Source organism: Cavia porcellus, unplaced genomic scaffold (genome assembly GCF_034190915.1).
Source record: "Cavia porcellus strain 051 isolate PalLab524CR breed Dunkin Hartley unplaced genomic scaffold, mCavPor4.1 scaffold_40, whole genome shotgun sequence".
NCBI classification, from domain to species: Eukaryota; Metazoa; Chordata; class Mammalia; order Rodentia; family Caviidae; genus Cavia; species Cavia porcellus.
In genome coordinates this window covers 3,409,858-3,425,365 of record NW_026947523.1, presented here as the reverse complement: position 1 = coordinate 3,425,365, position 15,508 = coordinate 3,409,858, and the positions used below count along the sequence as shown (strand labels likewise).

Below are 15,508 nucleotides of genomic sequence, written 5' to 3'. Positions count from 1 at the left end.
CCAGTTTCCTGCAGTTGCTTGATGAGTCTCCGGTGGCCTGTGCTAGCCAGGAGGTGGAGGATGGCGACAGTGGCCAGGGGTTCCAAGGCCATCGTCTCAGCCCACTAGTGGCCCTGTCCACTGAGCACACTGTCAGCACAGTGAGGGAAGCCCACGCCCTCTTCACCATGGACCCTGGCTGGCTGTGGGACCCTGGCCACCTCTGGCCAGGTCCCTGCACTTCCGTCCCCTGGTCCTGGGAGCTGGATCTGGTCGCTGTCTGAGGGTGAGATGCTCACTGGACACAGGGAGGAGGGAACAGATGGACAGCTGTGCACTGGGCTAAGTGGGCCACCCCTGCCCAGCAGCACAGAGTCAACGCCACAGGGGTAGGGGAAGAGGCTCTGGAGACATCACCACCACCCATGCCTGGGCATCTGTGGCCTCTGTGTCCCCCTGACCTTGTCCTCTGCCACTTGAGGTCCTAGGGGAAGGTGGCCTCCTGCAGGCCCTGGGCCGCTTTCTCAGGGGAACGAGTTTACCACTCAGAAGCCACGCAGAGTGGCCTGAATGGGCACTGGGGAAGTGGCCCAGGGACTCCTCAAGGCCTGGTCCTGCAGCGGCCAGGGCGAAGGATCTTGATCTGTGCCCCCTCCATGGGCCGCCCACGGTATGCAAATGAACTCTTGCCTGCCTGAGCACCCAACCCAGAACCAGAGCAGGCCCAGCAGGAGGTGGCAGTGGAACAGGGGCCAGGGCTCCTCGGGGTCCCCAGAACGTCCACCAGGGTGGGCGGCTTCCGTTCATCCGCCTCCCCCTCTAGTGCATCCCCTGTCCTGGTGGCCGAGCAAGCAGGAACTTATCTGCTCCCGGTATCTACCACAGCCTGCCCTGCCCTGTGGACCTCACTGATGTCACCTCCCTGTCCCTCTGACAGCTTCCACTCTCCCTTCCTCATGTGGGGAAACTGAGGCAGGGGAGGTGACATGCCCAAGACCCCTAGGGAGCACACGGAAGAGTCATCCAGCCCTGGGTCCAGGCGCTTGACTATCGTGGCCCACAGTGAAGCTCTCTGAGACACTGACCTCGCTCAAGTCCCCAGTTCTCCAGATAGGTCACCGTCCGAGGCCTAAAGACGTAACAGTCTGAGATGACAGTAACCTGGGATTGCCTTGGGGCCCCAATCCCCCAAACAGGTGCGTGGCGAAGGCCCAGAGGAACCAGGCATGCGGGATGGTCTCTAGGGCTGCAGGGGGCGGGGGTGAGATCCTAGCAGGGCTCCTGACTCTGCCGACTGACCCGTATTTAATCAGAACAAGCAAGGAGCTGAGTGGACGAGGGAGGAAACCTGAGCGGGATCTTGGGAGGGGTTCAAGGACCCCTCAGAGCAGCAGAGGCTGCTAATTAAGGGAAACTATGGAGAAAGTCCCCAGGGGCCTCAGCTGTGGCCTGTCTTGCCCCCCACCCCAAGGTGTCTCCTCCTTCTCAGTCCAGCCGTGCCCGGCCAGCTTCAGTGGCTGCAGCACCAGGGTCCTGGGGCGAGGACGGAGGGCAGTCAGAGAGCTGGCCTAGCGGTCAGCAGCAGGGTTGGCAGCCAAGAGGTGCAGGGCCCCAAGTGATGGGTTCTCCCTGGCCCTTTCAGAGGCTGTGGCACAGAGGACCAGCTCCCCGTGACCTGCAGGACCCAGAGCGGGGCTGCGGTGTGGATCTGTGACCCCGGCCCAGCTCCGGTTCTGGGTCGGGTGCTTGGCTTGCTGAGCGTTCGTTTGTTCATTGTGGGCATGACCGAGGAGCATGGACTGGCCACCCTGTAGAATGTCCATCATGCCCAGTCCCCTGCTCCCTGCCATGCTCGCAGTGGTGGCCGTGTCAGGGACCCACAGTGTGTCCTCTTGGTGGAGACCGGGTCTGGCTGACCCCCTGAAAGGACAGCTTATTTCCCTTCTTCCTTGAGACACTTGGAGGCCTCGTGGATTGCTGCCCATTCTTTACCCAGTAATTGGGGCACCCACAGGTGACCTTTGTTTTTGCTTCAGTTGTCATCACCAAGCTCCGGTGATCTTTCTAGTCCATCTGCCCTGCTGTTACCATTACTAACAATCTCATGAAGCCCCAGTTCCTGGGAGCTTCCGGCCTAGGGAGGGAGGCATCATCAGGACGCACAAGCCACAGCGGGGAGATGCAGGAGGACTTCCTGGAGGAGGAGACGCCCCGGGAACTTGTGAAAGGAAACCAGAAGCAGGGAGGTGATGCCCAACAAAGGAAAAGCTGTGCCCAGAGGTGGGACGGAAGCGGACACTGCAGGGAAAAGGGGAGACAGGACAGCGCCATCCTGGGCCAAAGGGCGGTCCCCAGGCCTCTGGGATGCCAGAGCAGGGGTGCGGGGAGGCAGGTGAGGCAGGGTTGGGAGGTCAACCAGGAGGTGTGACCTTCACTGCGGCCTTCCAAGGGCACAAACGAAGTCTCAGGGAGGAGAGGCGATGGACCAAGGTCACTCTGCGGTGGGGACAGAGCTCGACTTGGAACAGGGAGAGGGGAGGAGGGCCTTCCCCCAGCTGCACCTGCCCTGGGGACCCAGAAAGGACGCCCTGCTCTGCCTTGTCCTGGGGAGCCCCCAGTCCAGACAGCTCCAACTGGGCCTCTGGTCCTGCCAGGAGCCCCTCCCCACCAGCTCCTGGGCTCCGGCCCAAAGAGGACAGGAGCAGCTGGCCCGGAGCCCGGGGCTGGCTTCACTCCTCAGCCCAAGGGTCCCCACCTGGCAGGGAATCCAAAACCACGTGGCCAGCAGCCCTGGGGGCCCGTGCATGCGGCCCGGGTCAGCAGGGTTGGTTGGTTTCCAGACCCAAGTTGCAGGTATGATGGGCAGTGGCTGGTGGCCAAGGTAGGGACCAGAGGAGCCCTCTGAGAGGCCCAGGGTGACTTTGAGCTGACCTGAGCGGCCTGGTGTTTCTGCAGAGCGGGGCCACTGAGCATTTCGGGGCTGGGAGAGGATTCCGGGCTCGGCCTGCTCCTATGAGCTCTTCCAAAGCACGGAGCGTGAAACGCCGGGTGCCACTCACCACCTGCTCAGCCGGGGGTCATGTGTCTGCCCTGGCCGCTGATGGCACTGTCACACCTTGGGCACAACCAGAACCCTGAGCTGGCAGCAGTGGCTGACTGCAGCCCGCCCGGCCTCTCACTTTACAGTCAGAAGGGATGTGGGGTGGCTGCGGGTGGCCAAGGTCACACAGCGAGGAGGGGGTGGAAAATGGACGTGTGAGCAGGGGACCGGTACCCGGCCCGGGCTCCCAGGCAGGTAGCTCGGCCTCTGGGCCTCAGTTTCCACGGCAGGGAGCCGGCAGAGGCCTGGCTGCCTGCAGGGTGCGGGAGGGGACGGTGCCCTGCACTGTGTCACTTTCTCTATCTCCTTGCCCTGCTCGCCAGGGTCACCAGCCAGGGTCACTGTGCCAGGGGAGGTGTGAAGACACCACAAGGACAGGGTGTGCCCGCACACACTGGGGAAGGAGGAAACCAGAGAGTGGCCCAGCCTTGTGGCTTCTGCCAACCTGGGGTCCTGCGCTTTGACCTTGAAGGGGAGGTGAACAGACAGAGGTTAAAGTATGAGCAGTCTTGTAGGATGGTATGTTGTCCCTCATCATCAGCCGGGGGCCAGAAAGGCTTCACCTTCAGGTAAGAGTGATGTTTGGGCCAAGGTGTAGTGACCCACACCAGGTCCCGGTCCTCTGTAGGCTGAGGCAGAAAGATCACACATTCATGCCCGTCCCGAGCAGCTCAGTGACTCTGCAGAACCTTGGTTCAAACTAAAAAGGGCGGGGCTGGCTTTGTACTCAGTGCAAAGGCCCTGAGTCCCTCAGATTCTGCGGAGAAGGCCGCAAGCCCTGACATCAAGTCCCCGAGCTCACCCAGCCACCAGGGAGGTGCAGGCGTGCAGGGGCTGTGGTGCACCAGGCCGAGCTGGGAAATGACACTCCTGGACATCACTTAGCTCCGTGTTGGGGGGACAGGGAGAAGTGGGTGCACCCACACTCACACACATTCATCTCTGGGTTCCACAGGGGGTCCCGCGTGCTGAGCCGGTCTGTGTTTCTCCATAGCTGATGCTTGCAGTTTTCTGAAGCTGACAAACCTGGGGTGACCCTAAAGAGCCCAAATTTAAATCCTACCCTCAGTCCCTGGTTAAATCACCCTCCAGCGGCGCACCTGCCATCGGACTCCCCACAAGCACTCATCACAGAGACCCCGCAAACCGGGTTGCCTGGCCGTGTGGGGCGCTGTGGTGTCCACCACACCCTGCCCTTCATCAGCCACAGTCCGAAGTCCCTGGACATCACATCTCAGGTGCGGCTCTGGTCCCCTGCTTCTTCCTCTGGGTTCTGGGCCAGCGAGGACAGTGGACAGGGAGGTCCCCTGTGTCTGGGCCAGCCGCTGTCTGCTCAGTGGCTCTCTGGGCTCCCGCTCCCGTGGGATGGAGGCCCAGTGCCCGCACCAAACCTCGAGGCCTCCTTGTGCCTGGCCTGTACGTTTGCAGCAGCAGCCCCGCCAGCCGGTGCTTGATCCTGGGCGCAACAGGACTGGTCTGTGACCTTCCTGTGAGCCGGCTGGGTGCGATCACAGATGTGGGGAAGGCAGGGGTCCAGGGAGGAGAAGGAGGGAAGCAGGAGATAGAGTTTGTCTGAGGCCCTGGAGCCGGGGAGGCCGAGCAGGCCAGCAGGACAGCAGCTGCACACCGCAGGTGAGGTGGACGCTGGCAGCCTCGGCACCCAGGTCCCGGGAGGCCGGGAACGAGAGGCAGCAGAGAAAATGTTTGGGCAGCCGCAGGGGTCCCCTGAAGGCCCTGGCTTGGTGAAAGGAAGGTAGAACTGGGGTCCCTGGGTAGGAGAAGGGTCACGCTTGAAAAGAGCCAGCGCAGCCCTTGACTTGGATCACTGGGCAGTCTTGGTTCTGTTTTAGAAATCGGACTGGGCGCTAACGCTTGCCAAGACGCTCGATCAACAAACTCCTCCACCTGGAGAGACTCGAGCCCCCGTCCGGCCCCAGCTTTAGCTCTGGGACGCCCAGGGTCACTGCCCCTTCCAGACAGACACCCAGCACCTTGGCGTATGGCTTGGGATTAAGTTTCCTCCCCAGCTCCATCTGGCCAGACCCTCCTCCACTCGGCCCTGGACCCCCAGGCAGCGCACACGCCCCTCCCCCAGCAGGGCCGCCAGGGTGCCTGCGGTGGGCACCACGCCCAGAGGCTGCGCACCCACGCCCTGGCCCTTGGCCTCCTCAAAGATCAAATCAGGCCTGCACCAAGTTTATCTTCTACCCTGCCAAGTCTCAACACAGCCAATGGGTTGATTGGAAAATAAATATGGGGGGGGGGCGAGCAGGGCACAAGAATATGGGGGAAATGACCCTAAGCCCTCGCCACACACCCAGTGCGTGCCAGCCAAGGGGCTCACCCGGGCAGGCTGGCACCTCGGGGCCCAGGGCGTTTACACCCACAGGACGGAAAACGGCAGGTTCCAGATGTATTCCCACCGTCAGGGAAGGGAAGAACTCGTCTCAGGGAGAAGAGGGGTGGCTTTGTTTGTTTCATTTCATCCTGTTCTTTCTCTTTGCTGTAGTACTGGGGGTTGAACCTGAGGCCTTCACTTTAAGCTATGTCCCCAGTGCTTGCTCTGTCTGTCTGTCTGTCTCTCTCTGTCTCTCTATTGTCTTTTTGAGACAGGATTTCACTAAGCAGTTCAGGCTGGCCTTGAGCTCACTTAGTAGCCCAGACCGGCCTCAAACTTGTGGGGAACCTCCTGCCTCAGCCTCCCAGCCTCTTATTTTTTTATATTTGAGACAGGGTTTTGCTAAACTACTAAGTTGTCCAAGCTGGGCTTGAACTTGTGACCCTCCTGCTCCGGTTTACCAGAGTGCTGGGACTCCAGGCTTGTGCTACTGTCCCTGCCTAGGCAGTTTCTTTAAATCAGCCAGATGGAGCCTTCTACAATAGTGCCACCAGGGTGTTTTTAGGATTTTTTCTCACTTTGTCACAGACCAGGAAAACTTTGTCAAACACGCCCTGTCCCTCCCTGTCTCAGGGGCTGAGAACCGTGATCTAGTTTCTCACTCTAGCGAGGACCAGGGCCCAGCCACACAGGCAACCTACCTGCTCCACTCAGCCCTGCAGGTGCCCAGCTCAAGTTCAAAGGGCCCAGGAGCTGGCAGGGGTCACCCATGAGGGCAGGCGGCCCTGGAACGGAGGGTCACAGGTGGGAGTGGGCGACAGGCACCCGGCTGGTCTTCCATGGCTCCATGTTGCTGTCCGGCAGTGACAGGGGTCAGGAAGGTGAGCAGCGTGAGAGGGTGCTGAGCTGGGGCCCCATGCAGCAGTGACATGGTGCCAGGAGGGCTTCCTGGAGGAGGTGGCCTGGACACAGCCATCATGCCAGTGGGCACCGTGTCGGGAACAAGACCGGCCTCTCAGGCCCTGCTCATGCTCCACCAGGACCTTTGAGGTGGGCATCGCTGCTTGGTAGCTGAGGGGGCTTGGGTCAGAGCCAATCCAGGCCCAGAAAGGACTCAAATCCAGTTCTGTTAGGGTCCAGTCCCAGGTGCTGCTGATTAATTGTGTAAGGGGGTCCCAGGCAGAGGCAGTGATGTGAATATATCTTTGCACACAGAGCCAGCCCTGTCCTCTCTGGGGATCCATCCCAGAACCCCCGTGGGTGCCTGAAACCCCACACTTGCCACCCCCCTACCTCAGCTCCAGCAGGCTCTGTAACACTCGACACCATTTTTGTTCATTTCAATAAAAGTTACATCAAATACATGCATCGTTTATCCCGGAGTTTCCCATTTAATAGTTTCAGACTACAGTTAGCCATGAGTATTAAATGAAGCCAGAGGGGGCTCCATTTCACAAGTTCAGGGGCCCCAGCTGCTGCATGTCGCTGACCCCAACCTGGCTGGCCCCCGCCTAAATCATCTCCGTGCAGACTGGAGCCTCTTGAACGGAATTCACCGGAACATCACGCTTGGCCTCGAGACTCCCACGGCACCTGGGAGGAGCCGCCGGGCCCAGAGCTCCAGGTGTGTGCGTGGGACTGGATGGAAGAGGATGACATTGTCCCCGCGGTCCGAGCCAAGTGAGGACAGAGGCGTGAGCACCACGGGGAGGCCTCTGTCTCCAGGAGGGGAGAGGGCAGGAGGTGGGGGGCTGCTGTGGCCCACTGAGGGCCCCAAGGGCAGACTCGGGGCCCTGGAAGAGCAAAGCGCCTGCAAACTTTGGCCGAGGCAGATTAATCATCGAACAGCAGCATGTCCGGGGTGGCAGAGGCTGGGTCTGGGACTGCAGAGGGCACAGAGGCCGTGGACCTACAGTGTGCACCGTCCTTGCCCGCTGCCATCCGTGCCAGCCACTCTGGATGGGCGCCTTTTATCACCTCCCATTCGGATGGGGTCGCGTAGACCCTACCTGAGCAGCCTTGCCATCGACTGGCCCTGGCCCATCTTGTCCTATCCTCCCCTCCCCCCCAGCCTGGCCCCTCTCTCCTGATGGAGCTGTGGCCCCTGCCCCTGCTGCCCCCCTGGGAGAGCCAGGACGGTGACCTGGCCAAAGTATGGGGCCAGCAGTTGGTTTCTGCCCCGGGCAGTGGCTTGGATCTTTGGGGAGAGCGGGTTTGAACTCTGACAGGTTCCCACCAGCTCCCAGAGACTCTGGCTGAGCAAGTTCACCCTCGACCTTGGTTTGTCCACCCACACGACAAGGGCAGGGCCAGCTGTCTTTCAGGGCCGCTGTGAGTCTCCTGCCTTCATGGGAAAACACTGGGTCCCCAGATTCAGCAAGGTCCAGAGGAGGGTCCTACAGCAGCAGCCGGGCATGTGCCCATGGCTGGCTCGCCACGCAGAATCTGGCCTCAGGTCACCGGCAGCTCCCTGTTTGCTGTCAGAAAATAAAACCTGCTCCCTGTCCCGTGGACTCCCACCACCTGACCAGGGGCTCGCTCAGAGGCTACTGTCCAGCAGATGATACCGGGGACACAGACTCCAATCCAATGGGAGCCACGGTGGAGAGTGACTAGGGACCTTGGGTGGCTGTGGATGGTTTCCGGGAAGGGAGACAGAACAGGCCATGCACGGACCCCAGACCCAAGGGAGAGCACAATGGGCAAGGGCAGGGCCAGCAGGTGGTGTCACAGCTCTCTGCACAGTGCAACCTGCGAATGCCTGCTTCTGGTATCTATTCCGCTGCTGGCATGAAGTGGCAGGCCCCTGTCACTGCAGACCGCCCCCCACCCGTGGCCCCTGCTCTCCTCTGGACGCGCCAGACTCCTGGTCCGGCTGTGTCAGCAGAGGGCAGCGCACAGCTGTGGCTTGGTGCTAGGCCTGGTTGTCCTGGCCCATCTCCTTACTGTAGTAATTACCTCACAGCAGCTCAGAGCATCTTCAAAGTCTCAAAATTCACAGAGGGGTCGGAGACAGCAAGAAAGCTGGGAACTAAGAGTGGCTAAAAATAACGTCCAAGGTGCCAAGAAAGAGACCCAGGAACCCAGGGTTGTTTTCGAGAGCATGATGGGTCAGGGCTTTCTACTCAGCCCCTGCACTGTGCCTGTGTCCCTTCACACTGGAGACGAGGTGGGGCGGCCCTCGGAGCAGTGCTGCGCCCTTTGTGGCAGTTTCTCCCATGCTGGGGGTGTGACAAGGTCCTTTGCCGCCCTCCTCTGAACGTGGTTTCCCAAGCCAGACGCAGTGTCCCCTGGGGCAGCCCACATGGCACCATCTCTTGCCAAATCCTCCCTGAGGAAAGTCCTGGGTTCCCTTCTGCCTCAATTCACAGCTGAGGTATTTGTTCCCAAGTAACTTCTCCTGACACGTGGTACAAAAACAAATTTTTTCTCGCTAAAACCTCAGGAGTGTCAAGAACCCAAGAATGTCATTTTCTGTATCTGCTGAGAGCCGCTCTGCGTCACCCTCTGCACCCGGGCTGCTGCTCAGAACAGTCCCTGCCAGGCCTTTCCAGGGACCTGGTTGAACCAGGTTTTCTCTTGAAGAGGGAGCTTTGACACAACCCAGGCTCCGAGGCAACCAGGCCGGGCCTGAGCTAGGACATGAGATGAGCCGTGAGCTCAGGGTGGGCGGAGGGTGGCCTCTGATCAGCCTGGATGGCCGTTAAATTCTCCTCAGGGATCCTGCGAACTCTGAAACTCAGTGCAAACGATAGAGGCTGCTAGCTGGCAAGTCCCTGAGAGCAGTAAAAGTTGGGCTTGCCAGTGTGCAAGCGGGAAGGCTATGTGGGTGTCTGGAGGATGGGGCAAGGTTCACCACAGTTACAGGATTATTTAGCAAGCGCAAGTTGGAGACGAGCTGTGAAGGGGCCAAGTGGGGCCTGGGTTCCAGCAGCTTCCCCGTAACGGGCCACATCCTTGAAGTTTCCTTTCTGGCCTCGGTCCTCCCTGCGCGCTCGCTTCTCAGCCACAAATAGCACGGGGAGAGGACAGCCAGGGGGGCCAGCATAGCACACATTTCGTTCCCAGAGGACCGGCGGCCATGCGCTGGCACCGTGAGCCGGCGGGGCGCTCCAATCGCCCCTGCAGGACTGTCCTCGGCCTCAAATTGCCTGCCTGACCCCAACCCCAACCCCAACCTCCCGCCGCCCTGCCAGCCCCAGCCTGGGCCGGGCACTGAGTCAGCCCTCGGCGCAGAGGGGCGGCCGGCGGTGGCGGGCGGGGCGGGGCGGGGCGCAGGGTCCGGCCGGCGCCTCCCAGCCTGTCCGCGTCGCCCTTCAGCCTGGTCCCCGCGGCCGCGGGCGCGCTCCACTCCGCCGGGCTCCGTGCGTCCCCTCGGCTCCGTCCACCCACCCGCGTGACTCCGAGACTCGCGGACACCGGCTCCGCGGGCTGGACCGGCTCGTCACACCGGGTCACCACGCGGAACCTCCGCGTGCGCCCGTCCCGCGTGGGCCCACAGCCCGTCGGTGCGTCCCTTCGCGTGGCTTTGCCCCAGGCCAGGTGACCCTGGGCAGTTCCTTTGCCTCTCCAGCCTCAGTTTCCCCCCGAGGCCGCGACCCCCTGGCTCCAAGTGGGCCGCGCAAAACCGCCCCGGAGCCCGACCCCGCCCCTCGCGCAACAGCCAATCGCCCGTGGCCGCCCGGGGGTGTGTCCCGGGCGGGGCGGGGCTTCCGGGGCGGGCTCGGGGCTGCGGGGCCCGGCTGGGGGCGCTGCGCGGCGCGGGGGTGCAGCTGGCACGGGCGCGGGGCGGCGCCGGGCAGGGGCAGGGGCCGGGGCGCGGCGGCCCACGGCGGGGCGGAGGCGGCCGCGAACCCTGCCCGGCGCCGCCTCCTTCGGCGATCGCCCCGCTGCCCGGCGGCCGGACGGCGGCCCAGGTCGGGGCGCGGGGGGCCGGGCCGGACGGGCCCTGCCCCGAGACCGGAGGGTGGCGGACGCGGAGGGGGCGGGCGGCGCATGCGCGCGGCCGGGGCGCGGGCCGGGCACCCGAGGGCGATCGCGCGCCCCGGACTCGCGCTGGCCTCAGGGGCCCACGAGGCGGTGCCCTGCTCCGCCCCGCTCCTCCCGGGGACCCGCTCGGATCCCGCGGCCACGGCTGTCGGTGGGACGGGGGACACGGCGGTGACACCGAGGCCTCGGGTGTCCCCTAGAGGGCAGCCGCATCGGCGAGGACCTCGGGGCGCCCCGACTGGGGCCGCTTCCTGGGAGCCCTGCCTCCCGGCCGGTAACCAAAACCAAGGTCAGTGCACCCCGCGCCTGCACCCCGGAGGGGAAGCCCACGCGCGCCGTGGTGTTGCCAGCGGCGGGCTGCCGTGTAGGGACCGCGCTCGCCTGGCGCCCGCGCGCGGTGGCCGACCCAGGGCGCCCAGGAGAACGTGCTTATCCACTGCTGCAGCTTCGGGCGCGTCCCTCCTGCTCGGTCCCACGCACACCACCTGGGCGTCCGAGCTTCCCGGGCGACCTAGGCCCGCGACGTGAGCGGTGCTGGCCGAAGTCCGACGGTAGCCCTGACCACCTGCGGGCTCCTGCTTTCCCGTGCCTTTTTTTTTAAAGGAAAGAAAATGTGCCCCAATTGTCAAAAGTCCCAGTTGTGTGTTGTCTTGGGCTTCAGGGGGTGCTCTGGGACCCAAGGGGCCCCCCATCTGCCTCCACCCCACCTCCCCAAGGAAGCAGGACAGGCCCCTCTCCTCCGGGACGCTGGACAGTGGGTATGGGAGGAGAGTCACAGAGCTTCCCGGACACGACCCTGTGACATCCTGTCATTGCAGCAGCCGGGTCACCCTGACGTGCCTCTCCCAGGACGGTGGAGAACTGAGGAGATCCAGAGGCCAAATCGTCTCCCCCTTTTGCACCTCCCACGGCCAAGGCTGGAGTTACAGGCCTGCCTCCCCCGGGAATCTTGCTAGCCTGTAGAAGTCCTGCTCCCAGCCGAGAAGTGGTGGCCACAGGTGAGTGCGGGGTGAGTGCCTGTCCCTGCTTTACTGTTTGGAGTTTGCTTCTGCTGCTGTAGAGACCTAGGTCTGGGGGTTAGGGACCGCTGTGTGATACAACTTTGCCTAGCTTCCTTGCAGAGGAAGGTCTGTGTGGCTGGATTCACTTCTGGGTGTTTGCAGGTGTTTCGTTTCTGCGCGGCAGCCTGGCTCTGTGCAGGTTAACAAGGAGATCAAGAGCCCTAAGAACTGCTGTTACTTACCACGCTCCTGAGTGCTAAGACCTGCGGCTTTGACTGGCCTGATTAGCGGGTGGCTTGTGAATACCAGAGGTCACCTCTAGAGCTGCCACCAGCTGGGGCAGGGGTGGCCCCCCAGATGGCCGCGTGCTAAACGTTTCTGTGCTCACCGTCTGTGGGAGAGCAGAAGCAGCAGCCCTGACAGTCTTGCATGGCTGAGACGCAAAAGTCAATTAACAGGAGAAAGAAAAATGTTTTCCTGTTCTGTGCCTGCTTCTTAAATCCGTGAGACAAGGCATCATCCTAGCAAGCTTGTGTTTATCAGACCTGTAAACTGTCTTAAAAATTATGTGTGTGTGTGAGACAGTGTGAGGCAAGAATGAGAGAGGGAAATATTTTCCTCCTGTTTTGTTTTGTTTTGTTTTGTTGTTGTTTTGAGACAGGATCTTATATGTAGCCCAGCTGGCTTGGACTCAAGGTGATGCTCCTGAGTGCTGGGATTACAGGCATGCACCTGTTTTAAAAAAAAAAAAAAAAGTTATTTCTGCTTCATCATTTTAAACGACTGTATACTGTTCCACAGTGTTTAGGTACAGGGCCGTCACTATTTAGCCAGCCTGTGCATATGATCCCAGACAATTAATTCCCTCCCTCATTGGTTCACGCTGTCGGTGTTTATTGGGAAGCTGCAAGGCCTGTTGTGCCCAGTGTTAGCAGGCCGTCCCCCTACTGTCATGACCCTGGTCCTCATATCAGGATGCTGGGATGATTGTCCCTGCCACGGTGTGGGAAGGGAAGGCAGGGCAGAGAAGGAAGGGATTGGCGACCCTGTGCTTTTTCTCCATGCTGTTTGCCAGCGCCTGTGGGTTTATGACAGGATGCCTGAAGTAGCCTCTTTCTAAGACGTAAGGAGGTTTTTACTGGGGGTGAATTTTGAATGTGCCACACTGTCTTCCTGCTCTCCGTCTACTCTGTCTGAGGGAGCAGGTGAGCCCGTGGTGGCAGAAGGGATGGTGGCTCCAGTGGCCGGAGTTTGTAACGTCTGTCCTAATTCTGTTGCTTTACTGATACGGCCCGTGGACTTTGTTTTATTTTATTTTATTTTTTTTTACTGCAGGGCGCTCTTTTGTGTCTGTGTCTGCTGGCTTCTGGGTAAAGTCCATTTTTCAGATGCTCCGTAGCCACTGTTTAAAGCGGCAGTTTCTGTGTGAGGGACGGACGTTCACTGATTCTGTTGTGACAGCCTTGCTAAGGCCTGGAGCAGGCCGTGTCACCCCTCAGGCCGTCACTGGGGAAAACAGGTGCAGAATTTCAAGTTATTTTGCTTTATTTTATTTTATTTCAGTCTGTTGTTTGGTAGTGGAGCTGGAACTCATGACCTCGTGCTTGCCAGGCAGGCGCTTCTGCTTCTGAGCTACATCCCTGGTCCTGGAATTTCAATTTACAATAAGCACTTTTTTTCTCTGTGTGTGTGTGTGATAGAAGTCTAACCAGGGCCTTGCATGCTCAGCACACGCTGTAGCACTGAGCAACACCCCGTACCCCATGGTGAAAGGCTCCGGCGCCCAGGAAGGGCCGGTGTAAAGTACATTTCTCTTCTCAGGCGTCTCGTGCAAGGGAGCATCGTATCATGGTTGGATTTTCCAGCCTAGGACTGGCTGAGTCTGACTTGCTGGTTCTTTGGAGGTGTGTGTGTGTCTGTGTGTGTGTGTGTGTGTTCCTTGCCATGCCGGACATTGAACCCAGGCTTCCCACGTGCTAGGCACGCACACTACCACCAAGTACCTCGCCAGCACTCTCTGTTTTGACCGAGTCAGGCTCTCACCGGTTGCCCAGGCTGGCCTGAAACTCATGATCCTCCTGCCTCAGCCTCCCAAGTTTACAGGTATGCACCACTGTGCCTGCCTGCCGGAGTTGTGGAGTTGTTCTGCTCTCACCATTTTAGGATCTTTCAAAGGTTTTGGAAAGAGTCGCCCTCTGTGCCCCACAGACACACCAGGAGAATGTTTCTGTTGCTTTTGAGTAGGTGAAGTGAGAGCAGAATGAGCCTGAGCGCTCCTGCTTGGTTTCGAGTGTAGGTGCAGCCCTAGGCCTTGGTGGCAGTGCGTGTCACCATTGCCCGGTGTCCCTCCTCTGGGGACCTGCCGAGATGCGGGCTGGGCGCCGTCCCCTGGGTCTGCCTAGTGCCGCGTGGCGCCCAGTTCCTCGTGCAGCTGCCTTGCCTTTCCCCAGCTTGCTCTGCGGATACACAGTAAAGGTTTCTCTCGCAAACCGCTGGCTTCGTCCTCTTAGCTTAGCGGCCGCAAGAACTTTTGCAAAAGCATCATTCTCAATAGCTGTGGCTGGAACAGAGGAGGACTCGAGGCCAGGACAGGGCCAACCGGAAGGCAGCACCAGGCCTTCGCAGGCACGGTCCGCAGTGCCCTGATAACCGCCATGGGGCGGCAGTCACCAAGCGTCCTGCAGGAGACCCCATTGCTAGAGGTCGGGCCACGCTCACATCTCCACTCGATGCACATCGAGAGATTGGTGCCGGCTTGGCGTGAGTGTGCAAGTGTGTATTCACCACAGACCCCAAAGTGCACGCTCACATGCTGCAATGACAGGCGACTCTCGGTGCGGCCACAGCAAGCCCCCACCTACTCCTGGGGAGAGGGAGGCTCGGGCCGCGTGAGCAGCGTTTCCAGCAGAGCTGCCTACAGGACACGGTGAGCGGCCCAGCTGCCAGTGAGCTTGAGTAACCCCATCCAGCATCACAGAAAGTGATTTCCAGCGGAAACAGACCGGCAGCATCACGGTGTCCACAGGCGCCTGCAACTGACAGGCTTGCGTGGGGCACGTTTTGCATGAGCGTTGTGATCGCCCTTTTTCCACTTTGAAAAATGTTACAGACTCTGTCACCAGAGACCGGCAAGGGGACGCGGAGTGCCCTGCTTGCCCACAGCGTGCAGGCAAGCATCTGAAGGACTGGGACCTGTGGAATGAGGCCTCCACTCTCTTCCCGCTGAAAGCTGCCTGTTGGAGCGTGATCTCCAGGAAGCAGGGTCTCCTGTGCCTGGCGTTTGCTGACGGTCAGAGTCAGCCTCATCCGTTCCACGCAGCGAGTCCTCCTGAAAGGGTCAGAGATGTGCGGCTGTGAGAAGAGGTGTGAAGCAGAGAGGGGTCCTGGGCCTAAGTGCACCCCAGGTCCAAGTTCCTTGAGAGAATGCTGGCATTGGCGGGGCTAGGAGAACGCACATGGCCTGGCGCGGCAAGGATGTCTGTAATGCTGCCACTCAAGGAGGCTGAGGCAGGAGGATCACAAGTTGGACCCCAGCCTGGGAGACTTAGTGAGACTCTGCCTCAAAAAATGCGTGTTGGAGATGTAGCTAGCTAGTGCAGAGGCCCTGGGTTTAGTTCCCCAGTATAGGAGGAGGGGCTGGAGCTGGAGCTCAGTGGCATAAGTGCCTGCCTGGCAAGCATGAGGTCCTGAGTTTGATTCCTGGTACAGAGAGAGAGAGAGAACATGCGTGTGACCAGCAACGGCAAAGGAGGGCGTGGTGGGGGTCAGCTGCTGCACGGATGCAGAGCAGGGAGGGCCTGCACGTGAGGAAGATGGCACAGCCAAGGTACGTGCCCTGGACAGTGAGGATGGACTGCAGAGGGATGGAGGGTGCCCACCGGAGCCCCAGCAAAGAGCCAGGAAGCGTGGGCCAGGGTGGTACATGGAGGCCAAGAGGGCGGGCACAGTCCCCAGCCAGGATCAGCAGAGGAGTCAGCAGGGAGCTGGGAGCAGATGGCTTGTGTTCAGACCGGGATCTGTCCTCTCAGGGTCCAGGCCGTCTGTGTGAGCAGGGACTGAGGTCCCCGGCAGGACCTGGAGATGAGGAGAGAGAGACGTGTC

General features: G+C 60.7%; 1 protein-coding gene across 1 annotated transcript in view; it reads left to right on the top strand.

Moving 5' to 3' along the window:
* Positions 1-11,224: 11,224 nt before the first annotated feature.
* Positions 11,225-15,508, top strand: part of Ppara (peroxisome proliferator activated receptor alpha) — a gene marked incomplete at its 5' end in the record, with an annotated part of 43,503 nt that continues 39,219 nt past the window's right edge. The window contains 1 exon segment of the mRNA NM_001173004.1: positions 11,225-11,404.